Source organism: Aptenodytes forsteri, unplaced genomic scaffold (assembly GCF_000699145.1).
Source record: "Aptenodytes forsteri isolate BGI_AS27 unplaced genomic scaffold, ASM69914v1 Scaffold83, whole genome shotgun sequence".
NCBI classification, from domain to species: Eukaryota; Metazoa; Chordata; class Aves; order Sphenisciformes; family Spheniscidae; genus Aptenodytes; species Aptenodytes forsteri.
Window position 1 is genome coordinate 6,807,310 of NW_008795371.1, and position 7,969 is coordinate 6,815,278.

Sequence of the window (7,969 nt, forward strand, 5' to 3'; positions counted from 1 at the left end):
TCCTTGGGGTGTGTTTCCCCCAGGAGAGTGGCAGTGCTGAAAGAAAAGGCGACTTTTCGTGGGCAGGGTAGGCAGAAACCCTGCCTGGTCCGAGCATCCGAGGGGGGCTGAAGGGGAGAAGGTGCTGCTTTCCCCCAGTTAACAACCAAGGCTGATCTGCAGGACTCGTTTAATTGGATATCACTTAAAACCAGGTTGATTTCTGCCTAATTGGTCAGTAATAAGTATTTAATTGGCAAAGCTGCAACGAAGCTGCAGCCCCCCTTCCCAGAGCCATTAGCAGTGTCTATTTTAATGCTTGGAGCCTGGCTGGGATTCAATAAATGTCGGGGTTTTTTTTCCCTGTTTAAAAACATTAATGTGTATTCAAAATTCAGTTGGACATCTCGTTTGGGTTTGAAGTATAATTATGTTTGATGAGGACTAATAAGCAGCTTTCAAAACGAGACCAGGTTAGTGTCTCTCCCGCTGTCTCCTGCGGGGAAGCCGATATTCCCCACCGGCGGCTGATGCTGATTTTTATGGGACTAATCCAGACATGTCCAGGGCTCCATAAAACCCTGCTTCGCCTTTGACTGCTTTTTTTTTTCCAAGGGTCTTTTTACACCTGGGATGGGTTTTTATTGCTGTGGCGTTTTGTTTCTTGCAGGATTTCCCGCCGCCATGGGTCTTGGGGTGCCTTTGCAGGACACAAAGGGCAATTTGCTGAAAACAGGCTTTTTAAATCCCAATTTTCCAGCCTCATAGGGAAAGAAAATAAACATCGGAGGTTTTTTGAATATGCAAAAGGGAAACTTTGAATTCTCAGCCCAAATTGACCCCAAGACTTGGGACCTTGGTGCTGGTTCGAAGCCCGGCTGCAGGTTGAAGCAGATGCTGCTGGCGCCGTCCCTGGCACAGATGATGGGTGATGGTCGACGGTCGATGGTTAAACTGGTGTCGAGGTCGGCACTGCTTTAGCATCAGTGCCTGCCTAGGTGGAGCTACTTCTCTTCAGCATTGCGTCCGGCCAGAAAACGCTGGATCTGGTCTGATCGCCCAAATACCACCTGGCTGCAGCTTCTGAGCAGAGCTCAGTCAAAAAAAACCCACCCAAGCTGTGGGTTTGTGTTTGTTTTCCACGCTCCCTCTTTGAAATACCATGCCAAAGGTAATCTCGCTTGGAGATTAGGCTTTGGCAAGTCTTGTTACGCTGCCGAAACCTCCAGAAATGCCCTTGGTGAGCCCCGAGCATGCCCTGACGCTGGGATGGGGAATGAGTCCCAGCCCCAGCTTTTCAGGGGGTGCGGGGACATGTGTGACACTAACCCACAGGAAACCCCCTTCCCTGCCAAAAACTGTCCCTTCCCAAGGGAGAGGCAGCAGAGCCCCTCTGCAGCCCTGCGGGGATGCACCCACCCATCATTCCTGCAGCCATCTCTCCAGCAAACCCTGAAGCTGCCGCCCACCGGGCTCTGAACCACCAAATTCCCAACTGGGGCCAAAATACCCCCAAAAGCTGAGGTGGCAAAGGAGAAAAACCCCTCCCGGCCCCCTCCTGTCCTGTCCCGGCACTGCCAGGCACGGCTCTGGGGGTTGGCAGGGGGGGTTTAATGGCCACCAGCTGAGAGTTGGGGGAGAAACACCTTAAATTGGGAGCGCTTGGTGCTTGGGCAGCTCTCCTGCATTTTTTTTCCAAGGTATTTTGCAGCAATTAAAGAGCTGCAGGTAAATAGCCAAACCCCAGAGCCTGGCGAAGGTGCCAGCCGCTCTGCAGCTGGGACAGACCCAGCCACTGACTCTGGGCTGACCATGTTACATCCCTAAATAGCTGCTTTTCGTGGACAGGTGGGTCACAGCAAACATTATTTTTCTGGAAACAGCAAGCACATTGTGCAGGGAAGGTTTTCCAAGGATGCTCCCACGCCCTTTTCAGGAAATACCACGCAGCTCTCCTTCGTGCCATGCCAATTTTTTTTTTTTTTTTTAATTGGCATAAATGATAGCCTCGGCAAGGACACGCCGTGTTTTCCCTGGGCTGTTGGATTTTATTTTAAAATCGCTGCTGGTTTGATCTTTGCATCTCTCCACCCCCAGGCTCATCTCTCTCCCTGCGTGTTCCCGCTCCCGGTGCTTGCTCCAGTGCAGCAGGGTTTGCTGGGGAGTGAAAACGCGGTGGGGGATCTTGTCCTGTCACAGCCGGGTTCTGGGGGACATCACTTGACCTGGGGACGAAGTAGAAGAGTTGCGTTTGATTTGCAAAAGCCACCACAGTGAGTGGCTGGTGGTCATCCCTGCCCGGTAACCCCCAGCCCTCGCAGGAGTCCAATTTTCGAGCCCAATTTCAGCCCTGGAGCCACCAACCTGACAGCGACGGGCATGTTTCCTTTGAGGGGGACCCGAAATATCCTCCCCCGCACGGTGACGACACAGCCCCGGCGCGGTGCCGGAGTAACCGGCTTTTCCAAGACCTGCTATTCCAGGGGTGGGGTTGGGTTGGCCCAGGTTTATTACCAGCTCCCTCTTGGCTCCGATGCTTTTCCCCGGTACGGTGCTCTCGGATGAAGTGGGATGGTGGCGGGGACCGGGAGAGGAGAAGGAAGGATTCCTACTCCACATGTGGGTGGTGTCACGCGGGATGGGTGCCACGAGGACGCACCCTCAGGGTCCCTTCCCCGTCCCAGCACCCTCTCCTTGGGGATAAGCCCTCCCGCCCCCCAAGTATCCCAAAACACAGCAGGTGGGAGCCAGGACAGCCCCGGTGCAACTCCACAGGGATGCAGCAGGAGCTGGAGCATCTCCCCATCCCACCACCCCTTGCTTGGGCATTTCCTTCCTTACCCTAATTTCCAAAATAACAATAAACCCAAAAACTATTTGAGATGGGTGAAATCGTCTGGGTTTGTTCCTTTCTTTTAATTCAAGACCAAGCACACGGTCAATTTTTTTTTAACTTACTGATTTCGCCCCCCCCCATGAATGTCTGTGCTGGGCCCGGCAGTCCCTGGAGTGCCCTTTCGCTGCTGAGCTTCAATTGTTTCTAAACTTCCAGATCCATCTTTTGGATATTTTTACAGTCCTGAGTCCACAGTGGGCCCTTTCTTTTTATTTTTTAATACTAGCATTTTTACCAGGATGACATTTTGACTAGTCTGGGAAATCTTCTTGCCTGCTACACCAGTTCCTGACAATCAAGATTTAATCTTTCCAGAGAGGAAGAATGCATCAGGTAGAAAAAAAAAATATCTAGATTTCTCTGAAATTGTAGAAAAGCGGAGCAGGAGGAGCCTGCGGGAAATCTCCAACCCAGCCTGGAGGAGCACAGCGACTGCGCAAGCCCCGACCATCGCCGGACAGCTGTCAGTGTAATTACAGCTAAAACCTCTGGCGCTGGGGATGCTCCACTCTCCGTACCCCGAGTGTATCATGGCAGTCGGGTGGCCTCTCTAATCTCCAATTTAAATCCCTTTTGCTGCTGTCTTCAGTGTTTGGAAGAGATGTTGGATGGTAGAAAACCATTAGCACATCCCTCCTTGGTCATGCCCATAGTTTTGAGCTCTTTCACTCTGGCAGGAGTACCTTTTTTCTCTGTAATTCTCCCCATTTCTCACCAAGAACTTCCAGGGATCAGAGATTTCTAAAACAGGTGTTTCAGGCGCTTTGAAATGAGTTTCCCTGTGCCTGGGTTGCTGTGGCCAGGGCTGGGCACCGGCGTGGAGCTGCTGCTCCTCCCCCACCTCCCTGGGCCTTCCTCCACCGCATCCCCTCCTTCCTCTCCATCACATTTGACGTCACCTCTTCAGTCTGAAAACAGCTTAATCCAGATTTAGGAAGGAAAGGAAAAAGGCAGGGGCAACATTTTTCCATCGAGCATGAATCTCCTGGGAATTCACCCAGGGGTTTCCCGGGTGCAAAGCCGGTGGCTGCTGAGCGGTGGCAGCGGCGGTGGCATTGCCAGCACCCGTGTGCTGCCGTGACACATCAGCCGTGGGGATGCTGCTCCACAGCGGCTCAAAATCTTATTTTCCGCTGGCAAGCTTCACAGGCAGCTCACTCGCGTGCAGGATTTTACCATTAATACGACTGAAACTAAACCATCTGGTCGCTAGTAAGTCTGGGGTTATTTTAACACCTAAAAGGACAAGCAGAGAAAAAAGAGATCGGTTGAGAGGCATGAATATAAATGCAAAAATATTGATTTCTCCTTCAGATTTACAAGTCCCTGGGTGGGAGCAGTGACAGTGCCAAGGGCCCCGTGCTTTGCCATCATCCCTGCCACCGTGTATGTGCCGGGGTCGCTGCAGGAGGATGCTGGAGGCATCCGGCTGCCAGACTGGTTTGAAGGCCGTTGTTAATGAACTGGTGTTAATGGGCTGGTGTTAAAGGGCATCCTGATGGTGAGAATTCGGGTTAGGCAGCACTGGAGCTGTGCAGGGGCCGGAGCTGGAGCCAGCCGGGGTTTTTCCGCGTGGGCTTTCACTGGAGAGCGAAGAGTCAAGCTGCAGAGTAACTCCCCGGTGCAGACAAGATCATGAACCACATCGCTTTAATTATGCCAGCGCAAATTTCACTCATTTGGTTAAGCCTGGGAGCTACAGAAAGAGCTATTTCCAGGTGCGCCGGTTTAATTACCATGTGCCCTTTATTAACCATCGCACACAGCCATGTGGCTGGGGTTTGCTGGGCTCCCTGGCTGGGGCAGGTTTGCAGCCACCAGCGTTGCAATGGCCCCGCTCATGGCTCTGCACGTCCCCAGGGCACTCACATGGGCTCCACTCGGGTCAGATAAATGGGTTTTAACCTGATTTTTGCTGTAATCTCCGTGTCAACAGTCCCTCATCATGCAAAGGATAAAACCTCAGCTCCCGCAGCCGGGGCCCTGCAGGGTTTCACCAGGCAGCTCCTGCCCGTCACGCTGGGGGTCCGGCTGGCTGATGCCCCCAAGCTGAGCAGCTGCCCTGTCCCGGCACCCCGGGGGCACCTCCGGGCTGTGTGTGTTTGCAAAATGGCTTTTGTTTGCTTAACTTCTTGCACTTCAGCACGCAGAGGCACAGCTCCCACTGCCCCGCTCCCTTTGCCTGCCCCGCGGCCGCAGGCAGGGACGGTGTGACTGTCCCTCTGCCCGGGGCGGGCAGCCCAGCGCCAGTCCTGCCTTCCCACCCCTACAAAAAATAGCAGCTTTCGGGTGCTTTATTTGCACTTTCCTTTTCTGAACTTGCCTTAAAAAGATGCAGAAGAGCTCGGTTTTCAAAGAAACAGCATTTAAATGACGTTCTTCCCTGCTCGTCCAGCTCTTGGCTGTAATCTTATTGCTGTACGAAGCAACGAGCGTGCGTGGTACGTGGTGGGATTTTAACTGTAATTCATGGACAGATATAAAACTGCCAGGATTATTATAAATTTTATTTGGCAGGGTTTGAATGTTACTGGTTCAGCAGCGCCTCTTTCCATGCTGTCTTTGCAGCGACTTCTGTTTAACCGCTCGGCTCACAAAATTTATTGCGTCGCTCGGGTCTCGCAGTAATTCTCCAGGTTTTCAAATAATCCCAGGAAAAGAGTTAAAATGGAGCCTCTGCCTTAGTGTGTGTTCATCGCAAAATATGTGGGGCCAAAGTCTGGTTTTCCTGACACCCCCGGTAAATCCTGCAGTCTTGGCTGGGAAAATTGCCATCCAGGACATAAGGGGATACATTCTGAATTTCGAAATCGTGCCAGCGGGTGAGGGGGCAGGAGCGACATGGGGACCAGGGGGCACCGAAACACGGGTCCCAGCGTCGCAGTCAGCGGCTCGGGCAAGGTTCTGACCCCCCCTTGCCCACTATTGCAGGCTGAGCCAGGCACCACTGGACCCACGACAGGGCACAAGGTTTTACTGGTAGCAATAACTATCCCCTGGGCTGATACATCAGGACTTGCGGTCAATGGCCGGATGGAAGGTTTGGGATGCAGGATGCTGCTGGGTTTTGCTGCCCATGGGATGCAGAGGTGCTCCCAGGCATGGATTCAGCCTGGCCGTCCTGGGATTTGCCCATTTTTTATCACCTAACGCAGAGGCGATGGGGTTTTGCATCCCCCCAGGCAACCCCTTTCCCATCTTCACTGTCTTTGCCATCAGAAAGCTTTTCCCACCATCAAACCCTAAGCCCTCCCTGCTGCTGCCGGAGCCCGTTCCTCCTTCTCTGCTCCCCATGGCGATATTTCTTCCCTCCTTTGCAGCCCCTGCCGACAGCGGGCAGCCCCCGCAGACCTTCCCCGGCAGAGTGAGGCGGATGTTGTGAGACCGAAGGGATGGAGTTTGTTTCATCTAGTCTCGCTCTTCCTCTGGCTCTGCCCCGCTGCAGCTCTCTCGACGTGCGTTGCACACGTAGCACGCACAGCACCCGCCAGCCCTGCTCATCCATCTCACGCACCTTAACCAATGGGAAACTCAATGAAAAGCCCATAAACGAGATGGGAAATGAGGATTGGATTTGCAGCGTGCTTGTACTAAAGGAAACCATCCTTTACTGCTTAATCAGAAGAAATAGCCATGCACAAACCCATTGCTTCTGCCCAGGCAGCACATGGGGTGGCCCTGTGAGGATGCCTGGGATGAGGAGCCCTAACACGAGCACGTGGCTCCAGCATCCCCACACACCATGACTGATACCGCAGTGATTTCCATGAGCGACAGCTTACGGCGGGCACTGCGAGTCACTGAACTCCCCTTCACCTGTGGCAGCAAATTGCCCCATCCCCTGTGCCGGCACAATGCCCTCCGTCTGCGCACACAAGCCCTCCAAATCCCCATTTCGCTGATACTTCTAATTGCACAGGACGAGCCTGCTGCTGGTGTGGGGATTCACCTCCGTCCGCCCCTCTCCATGTATTTGCTGCCTGCGAATGGGCAAGATCCAGCCCAGCACAGGAGCTGCTGGAGGATTTTGGCCCTGTCTGATGCAGAACAGGCTCCCCATAAATGTCCCTTGGTTTAATCTCACCACTGAGGTGGGGAGAACTTTCCTATTAACTCGGGCTGTCGCTGTCTCGCCTACCTGCTGGCAGGGCCGGTACAAACCGATGACGATAAGACTGTGATTTTCCCCTCCAGCTCCGGCAATGGGATGTAGGATGTGCTCAGTGCCCCCCTCCACCCACCCCATGCCCCCTCCCTGCTGCTGGCATCGCTTTCTGGATGCCCCCTTGCCTGGGGGCTGCACCTAGGTGGGTTTTGCAAAGCTGTTTAGGGCTTGGGAAGATGTTTGCATTCAGATGAATGGGACTGGGGGCAGCTGCAAGGGCATCCTGTAAGTGCTTTGGTTGGCAGCCCGGGCTTGTGCCCCAAATACCTCTCACATCTGTTCAGGGCCTGGAAAACAGACACCACCCACTCCGGGAATCACAGCCGCCCCGAGGCCGTCCTGGCCGGAGCCTGCGGTTGCAGCCACAGAGCCTGGCACAGCTTATCGGTTCATCGCTGGGGCCCTGCGAGCCCCGGGGGCTGTGCAGGGGCATTTCTGAAGCTCTGATGTGATGCAGGTGAAGCTCTGCTGTGATGCGAGTGAAGCTCTGATGTGATGCAAGTGAAACTCTGATGTGATGCAAGTGAAACACCGCTTCGTTTCGGGCAGTTGTCGGCTTTCTGCTGGCCTCTGCCCGCGCGGCAGGGAGGGCTGTGGAACAGAGCATCATTGACCCGCTCCTGAGCCTGTCCTTTGTATGCACTGCCGCCTTCTCCCTAACAAAGCCTATTTTCTAATATCCCACGAGCTTTCTGCCGTCCCCCGAATGGTGTCTGTGGGAGGCAAAGACAGCGCTCCAGCCCCTCTGCCCGTGCCCACAGCTCCCCATGGTGACCCTCGTGCCCACCACGGCCAGGCTTGCCCGGAGAGTCCTGCCCCAAAATCCTCTCCATCAGGCAGCCCCTCCTGGCCTTCCCCCTCTGAGCCCATGAGGAGTTGGCTGCAGTTTGCCTGGGGGTGCAGGAGGGATGCTTGGGGGCATGGTGGGT